The sequence below is a fragment of the Pavona decussata genome, unplaced genomic scaffold, assembly GCF_977016875.1.
Source record: "Pavona decussata unplaced genomic scaffold, jaPavDecu1.1 SCAFFOLD_174, whole genome shotgun sequence".
In the NCBI taxonomy this organism is placed as follows: Eukaryota; Metazoa; Cnidaria; class Anthozoa; order Scleractinia; family Agariciidae; genus Pavona; species Pavona decussata.
In genome coordinates, this window is record NW_028145585.1 from 1,438,333 (window position 1) to 1,452,274 (window position 13,942).

At 35.9% G+C, this 13,942-nt stretch overlaps 1 protein-coding gene across 1 annotated transcript in view; it reads left to right on the forward strand.

Moving 5' to 3' along the window:
* The first annotated feature begins 2,989 nt into the window (after positions 1 to 2,989).
* The window catches only part of LOC146463903 (uncharacterized), a 60,375-nt gene continuing 49,422 nt past the window's right edge, over positions 2,990 to 13,942 (forward strand). The window contains exon 1 of the mRNA XM_085083889.1: positions 2,990 to 3,067. The gene's annotated coding sequence lies outside the window, so the exon portion shown is untranslated. The remainder of the gene's footprint in view (positions 3,068 to 13,942) is intronic.

The window sequence follows — 13,942 nt, forward strand, 5'->3', positions numbered from 1 at the left end:
CCGGGAAATAAGATTTTGCTACATTCTCTCGTTGGGTTCTCTGAGAGGGAATTTGTAGGTTTCATTAAAAAACCATTTATTTTTGTTACAGAACGATGAAATACAAAGAAATAGTACGGACCTTCAATTTGTTTGATAAGAAAATTTTCAAACGTAAAGGAGAGTTAAGCAACAGAATTATCAATCTGAAGGGGGGCGAAACTCATGGTGATAGAATTCAACAGATTATTAAAAAAAAGGGTTACAAAGGATATATATTTCCTTATTTATTTATTTATTTATTTATTTGTATATTTTGTTTATTTAAAGTTTATTTTTTTTACGCCCCGCATGACAGAATGCTACATTTAGTATGTGTGCGTTTTTAGTAGCGAATTAGTTCATTTTCCGCTCAATCGGCTTATTCTACAGTTTCGACCTTTATTTCACTTCGATAATCAGTCACTGGCTTATTTTTTATCCCGAGCAGAGCTCAGAAGGCAATCTTAGGGTTAAAAAGTCTGTTAAAGATTTGAGGCATGAAAATGTAGTCTGAGTGGTAATTCTCCTTCCAATATCACTTCAAGTTCAAACATACAGGTAATGAGAAGACACCAATTGATCACCAAAGATAAAATGTTTTGGCATCAATATGCTAATTCTCCCAAATACAAGAACAGAAAACATACGTAAGGCAATGAGGGGAATATACACGTTGATAATGAAGAGCAGTGAGAATATATACGCAGATAGTTAAGCTGTCAAGAGTTAGATATGGTGATCGAAACCAGCAAGGAAGGCCTGGGGAGAAGACCAACAAAAAAAGAGGAAAACAATATTCTTGTATAATCAGTATTACTAAAGACATCAATCGCAGCGATACGCGGGTAATTAGAATTTAAGTTAAGTTTTTATCGTTTAACGTTGCTTTTTTTTGTATTCGAGTTTTTAGATGTATGGTCTTCGATTCGTGCCTTTTGTGTTTCGTTTTCGAGTTTTGCGTGCATCATTTCCCAACATTGCGTATTTTCTTTTCGAGTTCTCAGTGCTATTAATAACAACCTTTTTCTCGCCACGACGTACCGTGTGTATTACGATTATTGCGCATTGAGACAATTTGTGACTGTAAGAGGCATCGTGGTAAGTTTAAGATGTTTTAAAAATTTGTTGTATTTCTGCCAGTCAAGTATAACACAGGGACACCCAACCAGAAAATTTAGACAAAATACTTCAACTGTTATCTCCTGTGTTCCCCTAAAATCAATTTGTCTCCTTTGAAATACATATTCATGTAAACTATTAGAAATACAAATTGATCTTTCCGGGTTCTTTAGCTGAAAATTTCAGTCGCAGAAATTTTTAAAGAAGAATATTTTATTGTTCGAATTTACAAGCTACGAGAATGATAGCTGACCTTTTTTCGCCTTTTTAACGATCGACATATTTACTGCCCACAGAATACGACTATAAATACGAATTTTTGAGGCGATCAACTCCTTCCGAACAGATATCCACCGAACTGTGAACCGTTGGGTGCCGCCCCTGATGGAATTATAACATTCATTCTACTTACAACAAATAGCAACACAGTCTTGTCAAAATCTTTCATTTATTTTCACTGTAAAAAGCTGTTTGCTTGTGTGATCCCAAAATGTCCAGTGACCCCTTGTTACGTAAAAAATCCTTCAAGAGCTAGAGGGTTATGGACCGACCCAACGGTTTATTTCGGTGAACATCTGTTTGGAAGCTGTGAATCACCTCAGAAATTCGGATTTAGTTTAAAACAACAACAACAAAAAATAAAGGTTTCTTCGGCAAAATAGTAGGTCAAAATGTCGTTATACTGTAAAACTAACCTTCTTTCGTTCCTGAAGAAGGAAAAATTCCAAAACGTAAAAAAAAAGGTCGGCTAGCATTTTCGTAAAGCAAACGACAGGTAGTAAATCCGGGCCGGGAAATAAGATTTTGCTACATCCTCTCGTTGGGTTCTCTGAGAGGGAATTTGTGGGTTTCATTAAACAACCATTTATTTTTGTTACAGATCGATGAAATACAAAGAAATAGTACGGACCTTCAATTTGTTTGATAAGAAAATTTTCAAACGTAAAGAAGGAAAACGCAGCAGAATTATCAATCTGAAGGGGGGCGAAACTCATGGTGATAGAATTCAACAGATTAATAGCAAAAGGGTTACAAAGGATATATAAATCCTTCTTTATTTATTTATTTATTTATTTATTTATTTATTTATTTAGTTGAATATTTTGTTTATTTGAAGTTTATTTTTCTTACGCCCCGCATGACAGAATGCTAAATTTAGTATGTCTGCGTTTTTAGTGGCGAATTAGTTCATTTTCCGCTCAACCGGCTTATTCTACAGTTTCGACCTTTCTTTCACTTCGATAATCAGTCGCATTGCTGGCTTATTTTTTATCCCGAGCAGAGCTCAGAAGACAATCTTAAGGTTAAAAAGTCTGTTGAAGATTTGAGGCATGAAAATGTAGTCTAAGTGGTATTTCTCCTTACAATATCACTTCAAGTTCAAACATACATGTAATAAGAAGACCCCAATTGACCACCAAAGATAAAAAATTTTGGCATCAATAAGCTTATTCTCCCAAATACAAGAACAGCAAACATACGTAAGGCAGTGAGGGGAATATACACGTTAATACTGAAGAGCAGTGAGAATATATACGCAGATAGTTAGGCTGTAAAGAGTTGGATATAGTGATCGAAAAAAGCAAGGTAGTCCTGAGGAGAAGACCTACAAAAACAGAGGAAAACAATATTGTTGTATAATCAGTATTACTAAAGACATCAGTCGCAGCGACACGCCGCTAGATAGATTTTTAGTTTAGTTTTTATCGTTCAACGTTGGCTTTTTTGTATTCGAGTTTTTAGATGTATGGTTTTCGAGCCTTGTGTGTTTCGTTTTCGAGTTTTGCGTTCATCATTTCCGAACATTGCGTATTTTCTTTTCGAGTTCTCAGTGCTATTAATAAACGACCTTTTTCTCGCCACGACGTACCGTGTGTATTACGATTATTGCGCATTGAGACAATTTGTGACTGTAAGAGGCATCGTGGTAAGTTTAAGATGTTTTGAAAATTTGTTGTATTTCTGCTAGTCAAGTATAGCACAGGGACACCCAACCAGAAAATTTAAGCAAAATACTTCAACTGTTGTCTCCTGTGTTCCAAAATCATTTTGTCTTCTTTGAAATACATATTCATGTAAACTATTAGAAATACTGATTGATCTTTTCGGGTTCTTTAGCTGAAAATTTAAGTCACAGAAAGTTTTAAGGAAGGAAATTTTATTGTCAGAATTTACAAGGTAGGACAATGATAGCTGACCTTTTTTCGCAATTTTTATGGATCGACATATTTGCTCCCCACAAAGTACGACTAAATCCGAATTTCTGAGGCGATGAACTCCTTCCGAACAGATATCCACCGAACGGTGAACCGTTGGGTGCCGCCCCTGATGGAATTATAACATTCATTCTACTAACAACAAATAGTAACACAGTCGTGTCAAAATCTTTCATTTATTTTCACTATAAAAAGCTTTTTGTTTGTGTGATCCCAAAACGTTTAGTGAGCCCTTGTTACGTGAAAAATCCTTCAAGAGCTAGAGGGTTCGGGGCAGACCAAACGGTTTATTTCGGTGAAAATCTGTTTGGAAGCTGTAAATCACCTCAGAAACTCGGATTTAGTTTAAAACAACAACAAAAAAATTAAAGTTTTCTTCGGCAAAATAGTAGGTCAAAATGTCGTTATACTGTAAAACTAACTTCTTTCGTTCCCGAAGAAGGACAAATTCCAAAACGTAATGATAAAAGGGTTGGCCGGCATTTTCGTAAACCAAACGACAGCAAGTAAATCCGGGCCGGGAAATAAGATATTGCTACATCCTCTCGTTGGGTTCTCTGAGAGGGAATTTGTAGGTTTCATTAAACAACCATTTATTTTTGTTAGAGAACGACTAAATACGAAGAAATAGTACGGACCTTCACTTTGTTTGATAAGAAAATTTTGAAACATGAAGGAGAGAAAAGCAGCAGAATTATCAATCTGAAGGGGGGCGAAACTCATGGCGATATAATTTCAACAGATTATTGGCAAAATGGTTACAAAGGATATATAAATCCTTATTTATTTATTTATTTGTTTATTTGAAGTTAATTTTTTTTACCCTGCGCATGACAGAATGCTAAATTTACATATGTCTGCATTTTTAGTAACGAAAGTTCCTTTTTCCGCTCAACCGGCTTATTCTACAGTTTCGACCTTTCTTTCACTTCGATAATCAGTCGCATTGCTGGCTTACTTTTTTATCCCGAGCAGAGCTCAGAAGACAATCTTAGGGTTAAAAAGTCTGTTGAAGATTTGATGCATGAAAATGTAGTCTAAGTGGTAATTCTCCTTACAATATCACTTCAAGTTCAAACATACAGGTAATACAGGCCTGAGCGGGGGGAGGGGCAAGGGGGACTTGAGCCCCCCCAGAATTTTTGGAAGTTAAAAACAATGTGCCCTAAAATATATAATTAAAACAAATTAATGTTGAATTTTGACGCTGCAAGTGCCTTTTCACAACCTTTAGTAGTCTGTTCACTACCTGTCAGTTTCCTTCACTAACAGGTACTCCTATCTTGGGAATCGGAAATAAGAATCAAACTGGATTGAAATCAACCAATCTGAAGCCGTGAAAGCTGTCGAAATAAACTAATTGTTTTCTAAGACATCCGCTCATTTTAAGCAATACAAATGTCCTTAGTTCATAAAAATTGAGTGTTCCCGCGTTGTCACACAAAAAAAGCCACACTTATATGTCCTCAGGACCAGAGAAAAAAAAATTCTCCTGCAGTCGGATTCTTACTGCCCGATTCCAAATTTAAAAAGAGAAAGAAAAATTTGTCGTCGTTTTTCTGCGTCGTCCTTCAAACGTGAAATTAGGAAACTTTACGTAGCAGTCCACGTTAAAGAAAAGGCAAAAACAGGTACCTAAGAGTGTGATCTAGGTGCAAAATTATTGTTTTACTTACTAAATCTACCATGTTTTTTTGATGTTCTCGTTGCATCTTAAACTCCCAAATCCGTCTGTTTCTTGAGTGACAGTGGGGGGGGGGGGGGGGGGGAAGGGGGTGGTAGTTTTGTTTCACCATTTTGCTAAGCCCCCTCAGTTGTTTTAGCCTTGCTACGGGCCTGTAATAAGAAGACACCAATTGATCACCAAAGATAAAACGTTTTGGTATCATTATGCTAATTCTCCCAAACACAAGAACAGAAAACATACGTAAAGCAGTGAGGGGAATATACACTTTGATAATGAAGATTGAAAATTATTCAGCTGTTTGCTTGTGTTATCCTAAAATGTTAACGCTTCTTACGAAGAAAATCTGTAAAGAATATAGAATGATGAATACGTAAAAGCTAGTACGGAACCTTATGGTTTTTGCTCCGTTTAACAAGAAATTTTGAAATCAGAAGGAGAGAAAGCAATAGAATTATGAACCTTTGTTTGGCCAAGCGGAAAAAGCAGTGAAATCAGCAAGGTAAGCCTGGAGTGGATGACCTACAAAATCGTAATTACTGGAGCCGCCGGTCGCAGCGACCCGCGCCGGCTAATAACGTCGACAGCTATATGGGGCAAAAACATACCGCAGAGATTATTTGTTCGTGGCCATTATCTGTTCCGTGAAGATTAAAACTGTGAGTTAGAAGAAACAGATATTAAATTTCCGAGAAAAAATATCCGAAGCCTTTTTTTTCAATACAACGGGTAATCAGTCGATGTGCGTTTTATGGGGAATCAGGCCGAGGGATTATTAAACAAGAGACGTTTGTAAAAGCAAAGTTACAATAAGGGAAGTTTAGTATTTTTCTTTAACGTTTTAGCTTTGAATTCTGAATAATATTATTTGATGTCATCATCCTCTTTTATTTGGAGTATGCTAGTCACGTGACGCATTTCATTCAATTGTGGGCAAGCGGAAATAGTTGATGGACCATAAGTCATTTGATTTAGAAAGCAGAGGGTAAACACCACTGAAAAACGTTTAGAGGTTTAAGAGAACTTACAAATTACAGAGGCGATAGCAAACACGATGCACCAGCTGAAAAATGCGTGTAGGACTACATCAGCATGGATTAGCTGAACGTTTTCCCCGTCTTTGGGAGCATGGCGAGATTGCAATAATCAATACAGTGTAACATCGATGTGTGTATATGAAATCTCTACTTTCGCTCGTTTAACTGTTACGGTAAAACTGAAATAATGGGAAGCACTATTTGTACTGCACAAAGGATGCTGCGAACTCGAAAAGAGGCGGAACTTCAATACAGGTTTTACAGTGCGACGCGCCTTACCGTGGCCACCCAACAAACTTGTTTTACAAGTTAACCATAAAATACAAAACGACATGTTTTCAATAATTCGTTTTTGCGTCACTTGCCTGTTGGACTTTGGAAGGAGGCGTGGCCGTTAATGAAATTCGCGTATCCTGATTGGCTAACTTCTAAGAAAATGTCGTTTGTCCCAAGAAGCAAAGAGGAGCTTCTAAAGTTGCAGAAGGCCGTCCTCTCAAGAAGTCTGAGCATAGCACGCCATTTCAAAGTGATGACCTGAGAATTTTTACACCATAAACAGCGGATCCGCTAGTCAGAAACGATGAAACGAGTATTTTAATTAGAGATTGGATTATTATTTTTTTTAGCATTTTATCATTTTCACGTGCTACAAGGACTTCTTTTTTTTTTAACAACTATTAGGTTTCGGGTGATTTTATCTATGAAGCAATTTTAAATTTTTCACTGGAGAAATTTTTCAACGGCCTTTAGGTTACGCTATAGGGTCCTGTAGTGCCTTTTTAGCTTCATCAACATATAGACATTTACATTGCTGCATAATAATGATAATGATGACGACGACGATGATGATGATGATGATGATGATGATAATGATAATGATAATGATAATGATAATGATAATGATAATGATAATGATAATGATAATGATAATGATAATGATAATGATAATGATAATGATAATGATAATGATAATGATGATGTTCCTCCGTCATTTCCTTACTGTCATTTCCTTACTTTTTGTCATTTCCTTACAAAAAAGGTGTCATTTCCTTACAGTAAGAAAATGACAATGTCATTTCCTTACAAAAAAATGGTCATTTCCTTACAGTAAGGAAATGACATTGTCATTTCCTTACGAAAAAGTGTCATTTCCTTACCTCAATTTTGTCATTTCCTTACAAGTAAGGAAATGACAATGTTATGTCCCTACCACAAATTGCATTTTCCTTACATTGTCATTTTCTTACAGGAACATTTTCTCTACTTTATTGGGAATCATTAACAAAGACACTACTTTCGACGACTTACTTGTTTGCAGTAATTTATGACTAAAATAGTCTTCAGTGCTTTTTGTTAAAATTATGGCCCGTCTCAAATCAACGATTGGTCAGCCTTCATCCAGTTAGATGCCTTTATTTACAATAAGTTTTTTCGTTCATTTTTTGGCAAAAGTAAGAACTGATATCATTATAGGTCCTGGCAATAAATATAGACTAATAGTAAAATACGTTGGATGTGATTATATTTTACACAATACAACTAAATAATAATTGCAAAGCTGTGCTTAAATGAAATCAACAAATTAAAGTTAAAACTACTCCGGTATACGAACATGGTAGTTAAATGGCTTTTTCCGCGCATTCAAATAATTGTTATAAAGGGCAATCTGAGGTGAATGCTTACTTGTTCTCCAAAAGAATGAAATAATTTAGTATAGCCAAGATGAGCTAATAAAACGTAATGCAAGCACGCTACTGGGGGCATTGCATATTGGCACTATCGCAGTTGGAACCGAACACTCGGGCAGTTGAAAACCTTGCAAAATTGGATACATAAGTTTCTATACCCCAGTTCTCAGGGAAGGGTTTTGTTTTACTGAAACTGATAATAATAAATTTGGTAAAAAGAGAAAGGCAGAGAGGTTGCAAACTGATGTCACTGCGCTCACCAAAGAAAAGAAAGAAAAAGAGCGACAAAGACAGCAATTTTGGAACGGAAACAGAATCTACCGACTGTTCTGAGAATTAGGAATCTGAGTCAAAGAGTTCCGAAGACGACCCTGAATACGACCCTGCTCGGGAAGCGTTTTTCGAAAAGGGTCAAAAAGACGTAGACGACATGTCAACATTCGGCTCAGATTCTGAGGGCGTTGAAGAAGAAGTAACAAGCCGAAAAAGCGACGCTAAATGGGAGGACTAGCTATTACCAACAAGCCGAAATGCACCACAGTCTTCGAGAGAAATCCCTCGGCCAGTTCGAATTCTATAGGTTCCAGCGTAATATTGCGGGTGGGGACACACCTGTCGCACAAGCACTTAAAAACACGAGGCACGTCCATATTATACTCCAAGAGTTGGACTCACATGGTACAGGTTTGAATTGTCTAGCGCGGGACAAGTCATTTGAGCCAGACCAAGACTAAGAAAAACAAAACCTTAAAGGAACCACCATCAGGCCCTACTTCCGTTCCTTGGAGAGCTTTTCCAAGTGGGTCAAGGAATATAAGAATCCAATCGAAGACCAAGACGAGCAAGAAGATAGCAAACTGACGGAGAATGGGCTACTTTTTTGTCGCTGGTTCCTTGGGAGGCCTAAAACATTCTCAGGGGACGTTTTCGGACACACTGATTCCATTGGAAGCTTTTAAAAGAATATTTTACTTGCCTCCAAAAGAAATATTCGTATTAAGTCCAAAAGTTGACTTTTTTCCAAGGGGTAGGTTCATGGGTTTTTGGTCAAAAATGAGCCAACTTTGAAGTTTGATCATTTCTGTGAGGTTTGAACTATGTGATATGAAAAAGCTTTTTTTCCTGCAAATGTATTCTTACCCGTTGAATAGATGTCAGTTTCATTTAGATTTCATGTCTCCATCTTTAGGTCAAAGGGATTTTTTTATGTTTGTGTTATGTGTACACCATTGTTCTCGTTAAAAGGCATTTTTGTTAAAACACATAGGGGCGAGCCCCAGTACTCAAAACTGGCATCCTACTGTGGTTTCTATTCTAGGCACCTGTTAACCCTTTCTAGACCGAGGGGGGAAGGGGGATTCTACCCGCTTTGACTTTGAACCTTTATAACCTTTTTAACTTTTAATATGCAAGCAAACACCACCAAACCCAGTAACTATTTTTAAAACTTGCCTGGGAACAAATTAGTATGGTTGGTGAATGACCTTGACATCTGACGTTGCCATGGTAACCAAATTTTCACAATTTTTACAAAATTCTAGCTCCGCAATTGCTTGGAACGAATTTTTTTCAGAGGAGCATAGTAATTACGTTTACATCATTCCAGTAAACATAAAAAAACAGGACTTTTCAAAAAAAGTAAAATCTTCCTCCCCGTGATATTCTGAAAACTGTCATTTCCTTACCTCAATTAAGACCAATTTCTTTTGTAAAAAGATCAGAAATTAAAAAGAAGCCACGACATTGAGGCAAAGCTTGCGTCTCCTTCCGTAAATACTTATTATGGATGTCAACTCAAAGTTCTCTTTCACAGGGCAAAGATATCAATCAACACAGTAATTGTCATTTCTTTACAATTTTTATAGAAAACACAGCTACCTTTCCCTCGTTGTGAAGCCATTCGTTTGGGACAAATGCTCGATTTCTTTGCATGGCCTTTAGTTGTGTATGTCTGGCTTTCAGCACCTACTATGGTGAATTTATATGATTTAAATCCAGTACGGTCGAAAGATTTGTACTTGTGAGTTATTTTTGGTTGAAAATTGAACACCTAGAATGCTTTGCAATGCGAGAGGATTGCACTAATGGCAATTAAGTCTTATGTGTCAACGAATATAGTGTTAATAGGCAAGAACAAGTCTTACATTTATAGGTAGGTCTGAGTAGTTGAGTGCTTAATAAAAAAAAGATACATGAATGTAAAGTTCCTTGAATTTAGCATAAAATTGTCATTTCCTTACCTTTAAAAACAAGAAAAAAATTGTCAAAAATTTGTAAAACGTTCCAAAGTGCTTATTTCTTAGCTGGCACTTTCATTCGTCCTAACCTTTCTAGAAAACAAGCAGGACTTGTTTATCATCCAATCTGAGGTTCATTTTGAAGAAAAAAACGATATTCTAGAAACTGTCATTTCCTTACCTATTGAGCATTTCGTCTTAAAACTTTCATTACTTCTATAATACTCGTGCCATTTACATGATAACCTCACGAAATGTTGCATACATTGATAACTATTATGTCACAAAAGACCAGGCATTATCATCTATTTTTAGCCCTTCTAGAGACATCTAACTCAAAAATGGCAATTCTGTCTTGAGGTTGACTTTGAAACCTGTACTAGACATTATACTTGCACTAGATGTTTTTTCGTCAAAAGGTCGCTTTTCTGAAACATGGATGATAACGTGGGGAATACAAATGAAGCTGTGGGGAATGACTTTATCATCTGTTAGGCAAATTTGCAAAGTTCTAGCAATTTTTCTTCCTAGATTCCCCAATTTTCGTCATTTCCTTACCTTTTGGAAATTTCAATACGCCATTTTTCGGTGGCAGTTAAGGCAACCTTGCTTTTCTTTTAGAACAGATAACATTGGCACCAGAAGTTTGCTTTGTGAAAAAATTAGGGGTTTTCCATGTAAAATGCACATTTTACAAGCGATTTTATGATTATCATGAGAAAGGTAAGAACATGACTTTTCAGGAACATTATAATGATAATGATAATGATAATGATAATGATAATGATAATGATAATGATAATGATAATGATAATGATAATGATAATGATAATGATAATGATAATAGGGAAACCTAACTTTCTTAAAGTGTATATGACACAAAAAAAATTTTGTCTGTTTTTAGGAGTTTAATTTAATGCGCGTACAGAACAATTTTGAGAATAAAACTTGTCTAAAATTTTTGGAAACAAGTTTTATCGGGGAAAAACACCCGCCTTTTCCTGCTTTTTCCTGCTTTGTCGCTGGACTGGGACCTAATTTACCACATAATGACGTTACTCTACTTGTCATTGTTCCCGGGAGTGTTGTGTTTTGGTTACAAAACGCTTCAAAATATTCGCATTCAGCAGCTGGTGTTCTAATCTTTCGATAGCTAAAGCAAACAAGAACAAGGAGAGGAGAAAATTAAGTCGTCGTGGGTCGTATCGAACCATTAATGCCTAGACATGCCGTTGGGAACCATGTTGATTTTCGACGATCGTTAAACTGTGCACAGTGGAAGCGATTGTGTGTCGAATTCTGTAAGCGTTTAGGCAAAAGCCTTCTGTTCAATTGTTTGCTTTTACGAGTGGGAAAACAACAACCAATCCTAACTATTAATTCCTACAGGAAGCTGAATGCTCGTACTTTATATAATCTAAAAAGAGAGCAAGGCTGATTTCACGGTCAGGGAAGTATATTTTCCAATATTTCGAAAGGCACGGCCTTTCTTCTTCAGGGTATGTTTGAGACTGACCCTGTGGCAAGATACGTTACAATTTTAAACAGTTACAATAGATACCTCAGGTATCTATTGTAACTGTTTAAAATTGTAACGTATCTTGCCACAGGGTCAGTCTCAAACATACCCTGAAGAAGAAAGGCCGTGCCTTTCGAAATATTGGAAAATATACTTCCCTGACCGTGAAATCAGCCTTGCTCTTTTTTTAGATTATTTGCTTTACAATTTTTTTGCTGATTAGATCCTTTACTACAGGATCTGGTACTTTTATTTTGTCACGGTGGTCCTTGCAAACACAGTTTATCAGTCGAACACCGATTTCGCACTGGTGTTGAGATAGAGGACGAACAGAGACATAACTCGGGATAAACAAAGAGGGACGGCATCTCATTTATTTATATATTATAATTCACAAAGGTTTCCCATCACTGTGAATGTGAATGTGAATTGTGAACTTGCGAGAAGAGCTATTAAATGTTAATTTTGTAAATACATGTTCTCAGAGATATTTGGTTATCGGTCATTTGTTGGTAATAACGGGAATAACTTCCATCCAAGAATCAATATTGATTTGAAGTTGATTTATTGTCTCTTCTCGGCAACTGATCAGCATCTTTTTCTAAACTTCAACTCCTAAATTAATTGCAGGAATTTACTAACCAGCAATGAATCTTAAAAGCTGCGTCAGAATTTTAAACAGATCGCAACAGACGAAACTGACTACAACTGCAGTCAGATGTGGAAAGCTATTATCAAAATAATTAATCAACTAGTCGAGTTTAGAAATGTCCGACGAAATTTATAACATCATGATCATGTCTTATTTACACTGAAGACCACGCGCTTGTCGCGTGTTGCAGCATCACGCCGAATTTAACAAAGACCACGGAATAACCTGTCCAGTTTTTCAAATGATATAATCAGTTGGCCTTCCTCTTGAGTTATATCTCACACTGAGACGGATCCCTAAACACCACGAGTGCCGTTTAAAGCTACAGCAAAAGCTTCAAGTAAAAAAACAGCGAAACTTCGAGTAGCAGACTAGCAGACCTTGAATCGTTTTAACTACAATTACTTTGACGCTTTTGTCTTAAGCTGCGGGTTCATAAGAAGTTTGGCCATTTTTCCTCCGCGTTATTGTAAGAAATCAGTACTTATTAGGCGCTCCACCTCTAAAAGAACGACTGCATGCTCTGTGAAGTGGCTTTACGCCGCCACCATTTTTGTTTTGTTATCAAGTAAAGTGACGTCACATACCCTTATCACGTGATGGTTTGGCCGCGCGCGGCAGCGACACCTTTGGAGTCAAAATGGCACTGTTTCGAACGGGAAATGACGACGTTTGAAAATGTTAAGCAAGTTTTAAGTTTAGAATCGGTTTTTGTATATATAAATCTGCAATATACACTTCAAGGAAGCTCGTGGCAGTCTTTTTGGACTTTGGGTGGAAGTTTTGAAACTACCCTCTTACATACAAGATAAACTTTGATCTCCTTCATACTAAATCATTTCAACATATGATCAAAGTTAATTTTTTCATCGGTTTCAAAGCAACAGCTATTACCACAACAACGAAAGCGCATATCCTCTCATTTTAAACATCGTCGATTATCTCGAAATCTAGTTAGAGACATTATGATGAAACTTTAGGGATTTAAACTACTCAATCTAGACAACTTGTGGGCAAAATTAGAAAAAAAATCTGTAAGAGCGTTTTCAAGTAAATAATAAATCAATTTTTATGGGGTGATTTTTTTTATTCCTAAAATAAAACTTGACACTTTTGTCTTTTCTTTTAAAAGGTTATTCCTCATAGCAAAACATTCTAAAGGATATTGAGCTTCATGGGTGTCTCTGATTTTAAGATATGTAGAACGAAGGAGATCGAAGTTTATCTTGTACGCGAGATTGTAATTTCAAAACTTCCACCCTAAACTACAACAACAAATAATAACCATAATAATTATAATAATAATAATAATAATAATAATAATAATAACAACAACAACAATAATAATAATAATAATAATAATAACAATAATACTGAATAATAGTAATAATAATTTTAAGATTTTCAAAACATAATTTTTTTTACTAATATTTTTTTAATTTTTTAATGATTTTTTTTGTTTATCACATGATTTTATTGTAAGCTTAGACGCGGGGCTAACCACGGATCTCCGCCTAGCTCTTTGTGTGTTTTTTATTTTATATATCTGGCATTCAAATGTTGACATACTACCCTTATAATAATAATAATAATATTAATAATAATAACAATAATAATAATAATAATAATAATAATGCTAATAATAATAATAATAATAATAATAATAATAATGATAATTAATTCGGGTTGTAAAATTCCGTTATCTAAACCTTTCTGCAGGTTAAATTTTCACTTAAAGCATCTGAACAGTCCGGCTAACAGCTTACAAA